The 14,896-nt window shown below is 36.8% G+C and overlaps 1 non-coding gene across 1 annotated transcript; it reads right to left on the bottom strand.

Moving 5' to 3' along the window:
• Nucleotides 1-12,664: 12,664 nt before the first annotated feature.
• LOC138826451 (U6 spliceosomal RNA) lies at nucleotides 12,665-12,767 on the bottom strand. Its single transcript, XR_011371721.1, has one exon. It is a non-coding gene; the product is annotated as a U6 spliceosomal RNA (small nuclear RNA).
• Nucleotides 12,768-14,896: the final 2,129 nt, after the last annotated feature.

The following is a 14,896-nucleotide window of genomic DNA, read 5'->3' on the forward strand; positions in this document are numbered from 1 at the left end:
CAGCATACCGGGGGATACTTACCGACGTCCCCTCTCCGCGTGTTGAGTTCTGGCTCCGGTTCGGCCTCTCGCGCGGGTCCCGGGTTTCGGCACCACTTTGCGGCGCGCGCCTTCTCGACCAGCGAGGAAGAATGAACACCACACCAGGAGTCTTCTCAGATCACGCTTTATTGGAGAGCCTTTTAGTTGATGGGAGAGCTTGAGCGCAAGAGAGAGTGCACCCGAAACATGGACACTTATATAGGGAATAGGAACACGGGTCTTTCTATCATTGGTCGTCTGCCTTTCACCGTCACCAGGTGCCACGGGATTGGCTGGGGACTCTACGTGGCTCGCGCATGCGCAAAGCCCAGGACCCACCGTCCCGCCAAGCACCGCCTGAAAGGGAGTGGTTACCTCAAAGCTGCAAGGGAGTGGGCGCCATCTTGTAATGGCGTTTACCCTGGTTCCCTACAAGAAATGATATTGCCAGAAGTACAAGACTCAGTTAGAAATCAAACTTCGGGTAGATAGGTATCAAGAATGAGAAGAGCAGGAAACTAAATGGATGGGAAACATATTACAGAAATATAGCAGAGAACATGCCGAACATCCAGAGAGATAGGCTCATTCAGAAAAGAGAAAACTTTAGAATACCAAACATAGAATTCTAGAACTGAACAAGCAACCACTACATAATAATCCATTAGAGGATCATTAAAGATCAAGGAAAGGATTCTTAAAGCTGCTACAGAGAAAAGACTGATTATTTATAAAGGATATACAGTGAGATAAATTACAGATTTTTTAGCTGATTTGGCAAAAAGAGAGCCTGGCATGATATATGACAAACATTAAAGGTAAACATCTACCAATCGTTAATACGGGGCCAAGCCAAACTCCTTTACATTTAAAGGAAATATAAAAATATTTCATTACAAAGTAACTTAAAGCAATGTATCTCTACCAAATCAGCAGGATAGAAGTTAATCAAATATATCCTACATAGAGAAGATCAAGTAGAACATCAACTGATTATGAAAAATGCTACCTATCAGAGAGAGTAGATGAAGCACAGCTCCTAACAGCAAATGTATAACATAGCAGGACTTATCAGGCAATTCTCAGTCTTAACTCTCTACATCAGTGGACTCAAATTTCCAAATAGAAGACATAGATTAAATAGTGGTATCAAAAAACACGTCGTATCCATCTAGCATCTACAAGAGACATATTTTATTAACAAAAACAAACACATACTGAAATTGAAAGGCTGGAAGGAAAATTTTCAAGCAAATGGACACCATAAACAGGCTGCAGTAGAATTACTAACATAAGATAAAGTAGAATTAAATTAAAATTAGTACAAAGAGACATTACATATTGATAAAGACAACACTCAATTAGGAGGATACAATATGTCTAAACATCATCAACCAAATACTACTTAACCTAAAAACACATCTCAACACATCATTGTCATCCATGAATGACCAACCATCCAGGAAAAACTCAACCAAGAAACTACAGACTTAAATTACTACATTGACCACCTAGCCCTAACAGACATCTACTGAATATACGACCATCATCAGAATATACATTCTTCACAGCAGCTCATGGAAGATTATCCAAAATAGAACATATCCTATGTCACTCAGAAATTCTGTCCAAATTGAAAGAAAAATTAATTGAATTCCCATATCTTGTCAGACTGTAACAGAATAAACTTAGAATTAAACAGCTAAAGCAAAAAAAATTGTAAAACCCATGAAGACTGAATAACACGTTGTTGAATGACCAGTGGGACACTGAAGGGATTAGAAAAGAACTGAAAGTTTCTGGAATTTAACAAAAATGAACACATAAAATACTAGTTTCTCTGGGACACAGGAAATGCAGTAGTAAGAGGAAAATTTATTGCTCTGAGTGCCTGCTTCAAGCAATTGGGGAAATCTCAAATAAATATGTTAATTATGTACCTCAAACTCCTTGAAAACAGGAGCAAGCCCTAACCCAAAGCAGTAGACAGAAACAAATGTAAAAAAAATCAGAAATAAATAAATAAAGACAAAATAAAACTTAGAAAAAATAAAAAAACCAGAGTTGGTTTTTTCAATAAATTAACAGACTTGACACAACCATACCAAGTCTGACTAAGAAGAGAACTTATATAGATAAGTAAATAAAAAGCCAGCAGATTGGGAGAAGATCTTTACTTGCTCTGCAACACACTATGTCCTCATATCTCAATATATTTAGAGCCCCAAAAGTTAACTCCCCCGCAAATAAAAACATATCCTCAAGAAATAACAACTCTCTTAATAAGTGGGCTAAAAATTTAAAGAGAGACTTCTCTGAAGAAGAAATATGCATGGCCAATAGACACATGAATAAATATGCAACATTTCTGGCCATAAAAGAAGTGCGAATCAAATCAACATTGAGCTGCCACCTCACCCCAGTTAGAGTGACCATTATGAAGAAAACTAAAAATAACAGATGCTGGGCTGGTCGGGATGTGACCAAAAAGGAACATTACTACAGTATTGGTGAAAATGTAAACTTGTTCAAATACTCTGTAAAGAAGTATGGAGGTTCCTCAATAGACCTCCCTTATGAGCCACCAATGAGGGATCAAGAAAATGTCATATACGTTCACAACAAAACTCTATGCTTCCATCAGAATGAATGGCATTGCCCCATTTGTAAGGAAATGGAATCACTTCGAAAATATAATAAGTCAAACAAGCAAGATCCAAAGAATCATAGGCCACTGATTTTCACTCCTTTGGAAACAATAGAATATGTCTACAATATTCACAATTGCTCAAAAGCAATATGCATATCACCATATAAAATGATGCTTATCGAAATGAGCTCCAAGAAATGTATACAAGATGATTGTATAGTGAGCTGTTTTGGGTTATTTATATTTAGTTTTTACCCTTTGGTTTATTCCTTGTACTCACTGTTTTTTTTATTTCTGTACGCTTTGTCTTATACATGTTTATCTGATTTGGAGAAAGGGGAGAAAAATCACAGAAATGGTGGCACAAAGATTAACCAAAGCAAAAGTGATATACACTAGACAACATGTTAGAAATTAACTTTACAACTTTGGTGGAGTGGGATGTCAGGGTTGGGGGAAGCAGGAAAAAATGGGGAAGTGTTAACACTTAAAAAAAATGTACTCATTACTTATGTAACTCTAATGAACCCTCTTTATATCACTTTCATAATAAAAAATAAGAGGACTCACTCAAATAGAGAAAATTAGAGACAAAAATGAGACAACACAACAGATATAAGCAAAATTGAGACTGTTATAAGAGAGTACTTTGAAAACCTTATGCCAATAATCTGGAGAATCCTGGACAAATTGATGCTTTCCTATACTGAATCTGAAGCAAGAAGTAACACATAAGAAGTAATGAATATTAAATGTCAATAAACCACTTCCCATTCCAGAAAAAGCTAGGATTCAATGAATTTACCATGAAATTAAGGCCTGCGGAGAACATACAATATGCAGGTCTAACTCTTCAATGGAATGGAAAAGGAAAGGGAATTATCAAACACATTCTATGAAGATAGAATTACACACTTCCCAAAATCACATAGGGACTCACCAAAGAAAGAGAATTCTTTGATAAGCATTAAAACAGATCTTAATAAAAATAAGAGAAAAGAGAAAGGAATGCAGACTCTGAGCAATATAGATTTCATGGATTCATTCATGATAGCTAGAAGGTGCCCACAAATCTACAAGTAAACAAGACAGATTCTACCTCATCCCAATTAGAATGGCCATTATCAAGAAAACTAGCAATAGAAAGTGCTGGCATGGATGTAACCAATTGGGAACTGTATTACACTGTTGGTGGGACACTAAACTTGTTCAACCACTGTGGAATGCAGTACGTAGTTTCCTGAAAAGACCAAACATACATCTCCCTTTAGACCCAGTAATTACCCTCATTGGCAGGAATCCAATAAATAACTAACAAGCTCACATGAAAACTACCAGCATAACCATGTTCTGGGCCCAGGCCCAGAGTTCAAGGACTGGAAAAAAAAAACTTACCACTGTTGTTATTTGTTTCTGCAAATATGAACTTTTGACATAGGATACCAAATCATTCTATTTGCAGTAGCTAGAATAGGACTTAAATGTAGTGGTTGATAAAATGGCTTCTTTGTTGAATGTTAGGAAAAGATGTAGGCCGTCCAAGAAAAGGGAGATTTTTGTTGTTGGTCGAGGGGCTTGAAGTATGGACTTGGACACTGTCCCTGAGCTCTTCAAGTCAAGGTGAGTGCTCCACCTTTTGAGCCACAGTGCCACCTCTTGTTTTCTGGTGGTTAAATGGAGATAAGTCTCAGGAGCTTTCCTGCCTAACTTGGCTTTGAACCGCCATCCTCCGATCAAAGCTTCCTGAGTAGGTAAGATTACAGCTGTGAGCCACTGGCACCAGGCTAAAAATGGGGGATTTTTAGAAAAGAAAATCGACCTCATCACCTGTGTCTAAACCTAGATATCACTATTAGAACACTTCACCCTCTACTCATTTCATCAGACATTTTAAAATTTTCTCTTTTCCTTCATGTGGGAATACTGCAGTCAGTATTAACTCAGCTGTGGGACTGGATCAATTGTATGGTAATTGCTAGCACCTACATCAAGAACTGTTAGATCAAAACTAATGAAGCCCTCATTTGGAATAATTATTTACTCTTTTTATTACAAATCTGTGCTTGATTACTTCCTAATGTGATCTTGGACCTCCTAACAGAGTGATGGCATTTTCTTTCTCTTCAGCCTTCTTCCACATGTTGTCAAATATTTAAGAATTCAAATATTTCCATTGATAATTCATTAAGCTGACCTCTAAGTAAATGTGCATTTCTGGAATTTGGTCTGCTGTCTTGTTCTTATATGTGCAGGCTTACTATGATTTATTTGTTCTGCAAGGAATTTTATTTTCCAATCTTTGTGTGACCAATTTTAGTCTCTCTGATCAGTTTTCCTGACCCTCTTTCTGGGGTCTCAATTCAGTCTGCCTCATAAAAAATATATTAGTTATCATCTAAATAACTCTCAGCTTCGCTTTTTTTGCCTGACTTTAAGTAGGTTGTGATAGCAGACCTGATTGGCTGTACTAACTGGAATTTTTTTGTTTGTTTGGTTGTTTGATTTGTGTGTGTGTGTGTGTGTGTGTGTGTGTGTGTGTGTGTGTGTGTGTGTGTGTGTATGTTTGTGTATGTTTAGTTTTAGAGGTCTAGGATTACTATTCAAGGTAGTAGCTTCTCTGGGCCCCAGTGCTTCCCTGGCCTAGAGTCAACTGGTTTTTCCCTGAAAGATACAAAGAACTGGTGAATAAATTCCTGTTAAATTGTCTCAAAATGAGGCAATTTGGCATCCTTACAAAGCCATGAATAACTCTGTAGTAATCTACTTACAGAAATGGTCTATCAAGATGGCTTTTCAAGGTTGACTGTGAAAAATGTTCATTTTCAAGTAACCACCATAAAGCAGATCACATCCCTGGGAGCAGACTTTTGGAAGGGAGGTTCCGCATCCTTCCTTCTTCTATGATAGATCAAACCATAATATTCTGCAGTTGTGGCCATCCTGGAGCACATTTTCCCAAGAATATTCTGTAGTGTAAAAGAGGACCAGCTATCAAAATAAAGGTGAAAATACTTTTCTATTTCAGACTGATTTATCTTGCTTATATCTGTTGTTATTTCCATTACTTCTAACTCATGGATAAATTATATTAGTATTAGACAACTGGCAAAGGATTAATGGCAAAGAATTACTTTCATATATGCAATATAATACACTTAACCCAGTTAAGGAAAATTAAATCTAACTGTAGAAACAATATCAGGAATATAAAAGAAGCCTCAATATGCATAATCTGGCCCACATGCACCATCATCTAATCAGAAATTCAGTCTCTCTATAATTATTTATTTGGTACAAAATCATAAAAATTTAATTAATAAATATGACTTTTAAGTATCATCTGAAGTACTCCTCATGCATGTAATTGTATATACTTGTATAAATGTCACCTAGACAGGAATTTAACATTCATGTAGAAATCAAATTTCCACAACTTAAACAAGATGAGAGGGGTCATTCCCTCGTGTATTGTGTGGTGTGAATTTTACCACAGTTCTGAATCCTTCCACCGAAAACCGAGTCATGTGCAATAATTTATTATTTGATGTTAAGATGAGTGTTAAGTGTAGAATACACTTTGAATTATTACATTAATTCACAGAAATAAAATAATAATGATAAATTATTTGTATAAATTCTAATGTTTCTCAGTTTTACAATTCATGAAATATATCATTAAAATTAGTTTAACTTTCTTCTTTTCTATAGCTGCTAAAATTAAAATTATATATTAAACATTCAATATTAAGAAATCAAAAATAAATACCATTATAAAAATGATATATTATTTAACTGTGATTTGAATTATAGTGCTAACAAATTGTGATGTAAACAACATTTAATAGAATTATGGGTAATACTTTTTAAACTTACCAGCTTGTTATTTGTTACCTAATTGTGTCATTTGTTATTCTTGGTCCAAGTCATCCCTTCAACTTGCTTAATTTTCTATTTTATCTATATTGGTTTGCTGATTGTGCATTTTGTTTTCCCTTTTTAATTACTGACATGAGGCTGAAAATCTGTGTGCAAGTTTATTCCTTCCTATGTAAAAGTAAAATTTCTGGTCTCCACAGCTGTTTTACTGCACTGTACTACAGTATTTCCCCCTTTCCTATCTCCTTTATTGCTGCTCTCATATATTTTATTTTTTATTTAAATTCTATTGTTAAGGTAAAGTACAAAGGGGTTATACTTACACAAGTAAGGCAAGGAATTCATTTCTTTTCTAACTTGTTACCCCTTCTCCAATTTTTTACCTTCTTCCCTTCCAACGCCCCCCCCCAAGATTATTTCCAACATATTGTCTTTTGAGTATGACAGTTGCATAGGTTACTCATTTGACCTTTGTCTCACCATTTTGTTTTTTCTCTTTCCATTCCCAAGTTCAAATCAACATATTTACAATACCCAGGGCATCAGATTAAAATACAGTGACTTCAGGCGATAAACCATAGGTGGGGAAAACACAAAAGGATAAAAACAAATCACGTAGTACATTAAGAACAACAAAAAGTTGTTCTTATAGAGTCATATGTACATAGCTATTGAGCTATTCTGCTCAACTATTAATATTATCCTTGATGTACACAATACTGTTCCCATATTACCCAGTAATCCCACTTCTGGGCATTTACCCTAGTGACCACAAACAAGGCCACTCTAAAGCTACCAGCCCAATTATGTTTATCACAGTAGTATTTACCCTAGTTAAGATATGGAATCAACCCAGATGCCCCTCAGTAGATGAATGGATCAAGAAAGTGAAACACACACACACCACACACACACACACACACACACACACACACACACACACACACACACACACACACACACACACACACACCAGAGAGATATACGTACATGTAATACTATGCTTTCATCAGAAAGAAAGGTACCATCTCATTTTTAAGGAAATGGAAGAACTTGGAAAAAATCATATTAAGTGAAGTAAACTAAACAAAGAAACATAGGTCCCGTGGTTTCCTTTATTTGCAATAATTAGTTTACACCAAGGATAATATCATGTATTTTAATTTGACATTTTGTTCTATATTGAGCATGCAACATTATGTTCATCTTATCCATTACTGAGGGAAGCACAACAAAAAGAGCAACCCCTACTCATAAGAACAACTCCTACTTACTTAGCTTCATTCATTTCTTTTTTTAGTTGTGAAAATACTGTACAGAGGGATTACAATTACACAGGCAAGATAATGAGTACATTTCTTAACAAGATTGTAGCCTCCTCCTTTGTTTCCCCTTCCCACCCCTTCCCATCTTCCCTCCGCCCCCCACCCAATCCTACCCGCTTCCCCCCACCACAAAAATTGTAAAGTTCGTTTTCGACATAACGACCCATTGTTGCAATGGGTCCACCTGTATCCCTATTTAAACGATTTGTTTTTCCCCTACCCCTCCACAAATTATACCGACATCAAATACAGTGAAAGCAGGGGTTATACTGTGGGGAAGGGACATACAAACAACAATGAAATAGTCTTATAAATGTGTTAGAAACAATCGCATGAAAGAAAAAAAAAGAATACATATCTTAGGGTTCATTTCCCTAACATCACCTTATCTGACCTTTTCTGCTTGACTCAGACATATACTAGATATTGCAAATCAGGGAAACCATGTAAGGCCAGTGTTGTCTCCTGTATCCTCATGTTGTACATTACAACTCTATACTGATTCATTCTGTATATCTACTATCTTCAACATTGTGACCTAAATGTCCCAACAATTCCACGTTGCTTTACTTGTTAAAAATTTCTGTCTTAATTTTTGATGTTGGTTTGTGTGTGTTTGTGTGTGTGTGTGTGTTTACAAAGATCAGCAGACTACATTTTTCTTCATTTCGAATACATCTTTCAGCCGGGCGCTGGTGGCTCACGCCTGTAATCCTAGCTACTCAGGAGGCTATGATCTGAGGATCGCGGTTCAAAGCCAGCCCGGGCAGGAGAGACCGTGAGACTCCTATCTCCAATAAACCACCAGAAAACCGGAAGTGGCGCTGTAGCTCAAGTGGTAGAGCGCTCGCCTTGAGCTGAAGAGCTGGGACAGCGCCCAGGCCCAGAGTTCAAGCCCCACGACAGACAAAAAAAAAAAAAAAAAAAAGAATACATCTTTCAGGTCATTGTAAGTTGTCGCTAATGGGAGAAGTCGCTTGCTATTTTAAGGATGAAACAGAAAAAGATATTTGTGCATGTACCACAGTTGCTTTATTAGTCTGTAGTTGAACACTGAACTTCGATTTATATCTTGGCTGTTGTTGTGAATGATGATTACAATGAACTGCACATATATTTAAGTTACAAATAGAGAAATAATCACTTGATTGTTGGGGCAGATTATATTTCAACTTTGGAGTTCTTTAGAAAGCTGCATATTACTTTCTACAAGGAGAATACTAACCTGCATTTTGTTGAAGAGTGTAGAAAATTTCCTTTTCTCCACACTCTCAGCATTATTACCTTTGTTAAAGGGTAATAAAGGGCAGGTTTTTATTCTTTTCAGTACTCCAGACTGGCCTTAGACTTAAATCCAACCTCCTAAATGCTTGGAGTTAAAAGTCTTTACCACCACACCTGATTCCTTTGATTTTTTTGATAAAAGTTACTGTTAGGTTTTTAAAATGAGGTAGCTGAGTAAGAACAGCACCACGCACGCAGTATTCAGGTACTGGGTAGGTTTATTCAGTAGACCTGCTGGGACCAGGCAAGGTTGGCACTCCACGTGGCTGGGAAAGGCCTGGGAAAGAGAGGGAGCTGGGAAAGAGAGAGGAAAGAGCTAGAAAAGAGTTAGAAAAAAGCAGAGAGAGCTAGAAAAGAACAGAGAGAGAGCAGAGAGAGAGAATAGTGAGAGAGCAGAGAGAGCTAGAAAAGAACAGAGAGAGAGAGGACAGAGAAGAGAGCTGAGAAAGAACTAGAAAAGCAGAGAGAGCTTCTGGGCCTGGGCTAGGCCTTATCTAGGGTATGGGCAGAGAAAGTTGTGGGCACATCAAATTCAGATGTGACCTCTTCCAGGTGTCCCAGTTGCCAAACGCAGATACAAGGTGGAGAGTTTGCTGTGAGGAGGGTGGAGTCTGCTCGCCATCCAGGAACGGACCTTACAGTTACAATAATTATGAAGTAGTATCATAGTAATTTTGAATTACATTTCTGTAATGACTTCTGCTCAAAAAGAATTAAACCAGCATAGAAGTGGTATTAAATAACTTTGTAAACCCACTGTAAATTTTCAGGGCTTTAAGGAGAACATGTCTATTCAGAACTTTTGTACACTTTTAATCAAGTTTCTTGTTAATATCATCTTTAATCTTTCAATACAAAATCAATAATTAATTCAAGATATTAGAAAGCAACAATATTAAGCAACTCCTAACATTTTCAATTTTAAATAACATGATATTGCTTAATCATTTTCTGTTTATGCTTGAGACTATATAACTCACTTTAGTCAGACCTTTTATAAGGCTGTATGCATTTTATTTATTTCACAATGATTGTTTTTTCCAAAGACTGCGTGTCTAATTTCCTTGTTTTCTTTCAGTCTCAAGTAGTTCAGATTTCAAATGAAGAATAAATGGACAGAAGCAAACAAAAAATAATATACTTCCCCTCATCTGATGATGCCTTTACAAGAATGAGGAAAGTGTTCATCCAAGAACCGATGATAGGACATCGAAAAGAGAATCCATTCTTTTAGGTCATTCTTAACTTTTCAATGTACCTTAAATAATGTAAAACACAAAATAATGTTCAGATACTTTGAAGTTTTATCAGTTTTGCACATTTTCATATGAACTTCACCCAGTCTACAACATTCCTTCATTATTTTGTCACTGATATTTTTACACTATCAAGACATAAGATAACCAGTTTGATTTACAGCATGAGAAATAATCCACCTGGCTTCCTTGGAAGAAGAGTATGGTCAATAGATAACATTACTTCTGTTTGCTCACTATATGCAATGGTTTCTGTAATACTTATCACATTCTTTTTAGTATTTAAAAAAAAAAACTGCTGGCTAAACTCAGAACTCATTCATGGAAGTTTATGTTAAGTATTTCACAAGTTTTATTTTCCTTAATTCTTAAGATAACATTTTCTATAATGCTAATGTTATCACCATTTTAGTGTTGGGAAAAATTGTAATTAAAGGCAGTAAGTGCATGGCCCAAACACGCACTGTGAGGAAGAAAATGAGTCAAAGTTTCCAAAAGTCTTTCAGCAATAAACAAAAGGTAGGTAAAATCTCTCCATTCTCTTACACTCTCAATTCAATATTCATATTGTCCAAGAAATAATACCATAGCAATTATTGCCCATGGTGATTGTTTTCTGTTACATTTTGTCTTCAACACAGACTATGTAGGTGACATTGGGTTATCATGCACAGAGCTGAGCTTATAAGAAAGACAAATATATTCTGTCCCATTTTTCCAGGTTCCAATTTATAAAGTACTAAACTTTTAAATATCATCACTTACTTTCTTAAGAATCCAAAAAAACGAAAAAAAAATTCACAAATAATCACTCCAAAATGCTTTAAAAGTAGGAGATGATAAAACAGGCCCCTGTGAAGTAAACTTTCTTCTACTTTTAAAATTACTCTGAAAGCCTTGTGCTGGTTGATCACACCTGTAATCCTAACTACTCGGCATATTTACTCAGGAGCCAGAGAACTGTGGATAGCAGTGGAAGCCAATCAGGGCAAAATAAATTCATGAGATTATTTTTTCAAAAATTTCAATGAGTTAGCAACGGGCCAGGAATGGAGATGTAGCTCATATAGTAGCTCACCAATCTAGAGAGGAAAGGCCTAGCAAGACTTTGAAGCCCTTTTTTCAAACTGTGAGCACACCAACATACATGGAAGTGCATGAGAACATGTGCACGTGCACACACACACATTCATTCAAAATACCTTGATATCAGTTTTTTGCATTAATTTCTTTGTTAGCCATATTGTATGAGTAAAATAAAGGAAATAAACTCTCCCATCTCAGAACATTTTCATACTTTTTTATTTTAAAAATACTGTACAGAGAGGTCACATTTACATGAGCATGTAATGAGTACATTTCTTAAAAAGGATTGTTACCTCCTCCTTTATTTTCCCTCTACCATCCCTTCCCTCCAACCTCTACAAGTAAACTCCCCTCCCCTCTTCCCCTGCCTAAATTGTAAAGTTCATTTTCCACCATAGTTTCTTGTGCATCTCATTGTTACAATGGGTCAATCTGAATCCCTACTTAAGCATTATTTTTTCCTTCCTCTTCACAAATTAGAGGAGTGTATATACAAGAGGTGGGCACACCAAATTCAAATACAGTGAAAACAGGGGTTATAGCATGAGGGAGGAACATATAAAGAAACAAAAAAACACAGAGACTGTTATAAGTACGTTCGAAACAATAGTAAGAAAAAAAAAACTTGTGTTCCTATTTGGGCGTTCATTTCCCTTAACATCATCTTATCTGGTCATATGTGCATAGATTTTGACCTTTTCTGCTTATTCCAAACATATATTAGTTATTAAAATTAGGGAAACCCTGGGACCTATGTTTCTTTGGACCTGGCTTACTTCACTTAATTTTTTTCCAAGTCTTTCCATTTTCTAACAAATTGGGCGATGCCATTCTTTCTTATGGAGGCATAGAATTTCATTGGTACAAATAGCACATTTTCTTGATCTATTTATCTGATGAGGGGCATCGGGGTTGGTTCTATATCTTAGCTATCTTAAACAATGCTGCAATAAATATAATTGTGCTGATAGTTTTAGTACCGTCTTGTTTGTGATATTTTGGGTAAATGCCCAAAAGTGGGATTCCTATGTCATAGGGGAGTTCTATGTGGAGTCTTTTGAGGAACCTCCATACTACTTTCCAAAGTGGTTGAACAACTTTACACTCCCACCAAGAGTGCAGTACAGTTCCCTTGTGGCCACATCCCCTCCAACATCTGTTGTTGTAAAAGTATGGAATGGTACAGGAATTTGCCTATCATCCTTGTGCATGGGCCATTCAAATCTTCTCTGTATCGTTCTAATGTTAGAGTACGCCATGCTGAATGGAGCATAGAACATGTTTTATATATAAAGTGTAATTGATTTTCTTAAACTAGACAATTCAACAAAAAGTAAGTATAAAAGAATTTTCATGAAATTTAAAGCCATGTACTTCTTACATAAGCACACATTTAAGAATAAAGTCAAGATTGACATGTCAAAAACAAAATAATTACAGATATTTGTTGTTCAAGAGATGTGTAGGAGGAGGAATTCAATTATTCTATACAAGGCTCCTGTCATAATGAACACTGCAGCAAGTGTTAAGTTTTGTTAAAAGTTTTAATGGTTTAAATATATTTAATTTGGGGAATTTGCTTATATATATATAATTTGGATTTATCTCTATATTATGATAAAAAACTGTTTGAATAATTGATTTATAATATATCCTAGTTTCATATACCAAATTACACTCAGAAAATGGGATATAACAATTAACAAATAAGTCCTGGCAGAAAAAAATGGCACCCCTATACTATGTGACACCCAGTTCTGAGATATTTCATTATGCCTCCATTTAATGAATGTGATTGTTTAAATGTTTCATAAGTACTAATTAAAATTGATCAGTGTATTATAATCTAATTGTTTACAATTTTATCCGAGAATCATTTAAGAATTTCCCATTCAATCATGACATCACATTCCATTGGTATTCATATGGATAGGAATGAGTTTCTTAGGATCTTCTGCCATTTGGAGATGGCAGGACCAGGATTCGAACTGTGGGCTCCAGCTCCCTCCACTTCAACCTGAGGATAGGGACTCACTGGTCTTTCAAGAACATCAGCAAGACCAATGATTAGGAAGGCACCAGTGGCTCTCAGAAGTCCTCGTTGATACTTACTATAATGCCCGGAGACTTGGAGCCTCCCCAAAAGACCACCAGGGACCAAAGATCAATGCAAGCGGTAATGAGTCTTTTATTGACGAGCTCGAGCACGGACCCCTCTGTGCACTGATGTGCGATTGCAGAGAGAGACCCCAAGCACAGGGTTACAACACTTTTTATATGTTCTTTGGTAGGGGTAAGGCCTCAGTATGTATTGGCAATGAATTAATATACCACGTGGGAAATTTAAATCATAATTCTAGCAGATGATTGGTGCAATACAAAGTGGGAAAAGGGCTGGGGCTAATAACTGGTCAGGCTAACAAGATATTGTGCTCTAAACTAATTAGACTGTACTTCTAGGGTAACTTAGGAGAAGTGGTTGCCAGATGTCCACTATCTCTGACCCCGACCCAGGGGAAGTGGTTTTGCCAAGCAGCCACTATCTCTGATCCTAGGCACAGGGGAAAGTGATCTGGAATGTGTACTTTGTCAGGTACTCCCTGCCAGAGGGTCGTTAATTTCAGCTCCAGATCCAGGAGTGTCTGGGGCTCAAGGGAGGGTAGAATAACAGCTGCATTCCTCAAGAAGATCTAATACAAAATGCAAATACAGGTCTATCTGATTATATATATCACACTTCTCATTACAAGGTTGAGATAGGAGGATCATGGTCAAAGTCATCCTAGGCAGAAAAGTCCTTGAGAACCCTGTCCAACTTCAGGGCCAACAAAGCAAGAAGTATAGCCATATGACTCCAGTGTTAGAGGGTTAGCCATCAATAAAGCAGCTCACGGACTGTGCCCAGATCCTGAATTCAAGGTCCAGGAGTGTTAACAAACAACTATGCACAACAATCTTTGCAGCCATCTGCCTAAAGCAGGTCATCCTCAGCAGTCTTTATTTACATTTTATTATGAGGCCAATGCAGGAACAGTCACAAACCACGCAGGGGAAGAGAAGATCAGGTTTCTTAGAAGTAACCAATATTCAGAAAATTAAAATTGAGGACATAAAATGGTAGCATACTTATGTAAAAACTACCATTAAGAAAAAGATGAGGGGGCTGGGAATGTGATTTAGTGAGAGAGTGTTGTCTAGGATACAAGAAGCCCTGGGTTTGACTCCTCAGTAGCACATTCAAGAAAAAGCCAGAATTGGTCTTGGATGTCAGGAGGAAAGAAGGGAACACTCCCCAGTCATGAGGCCTTCTGCAGTGTGCCAGGACACCAACATGTTCTTCACACAACCACAGAGCAGGAAGACTGTCTCCCACTTCTCAGTCAGCCAAGGGCCCCAGA

Source organism: Dipodomys merriami, unplaced genomic scaffold (assembly GCF_024711535.1).
Source record: "Dipodomys merriami isolate MVZ:Mamm:240054 unplaced genomic scaffold, mDipMer1.0.p SCAF_1424, whole genome shotgun sequence".
Taxonomy (NCBI): domain Eukaryota; kingdom Metazoa; phylum Chordata; class Mammalia; order Rodentia; family Heteromyidae; genus Dipodomys; species Dipodomys merriami.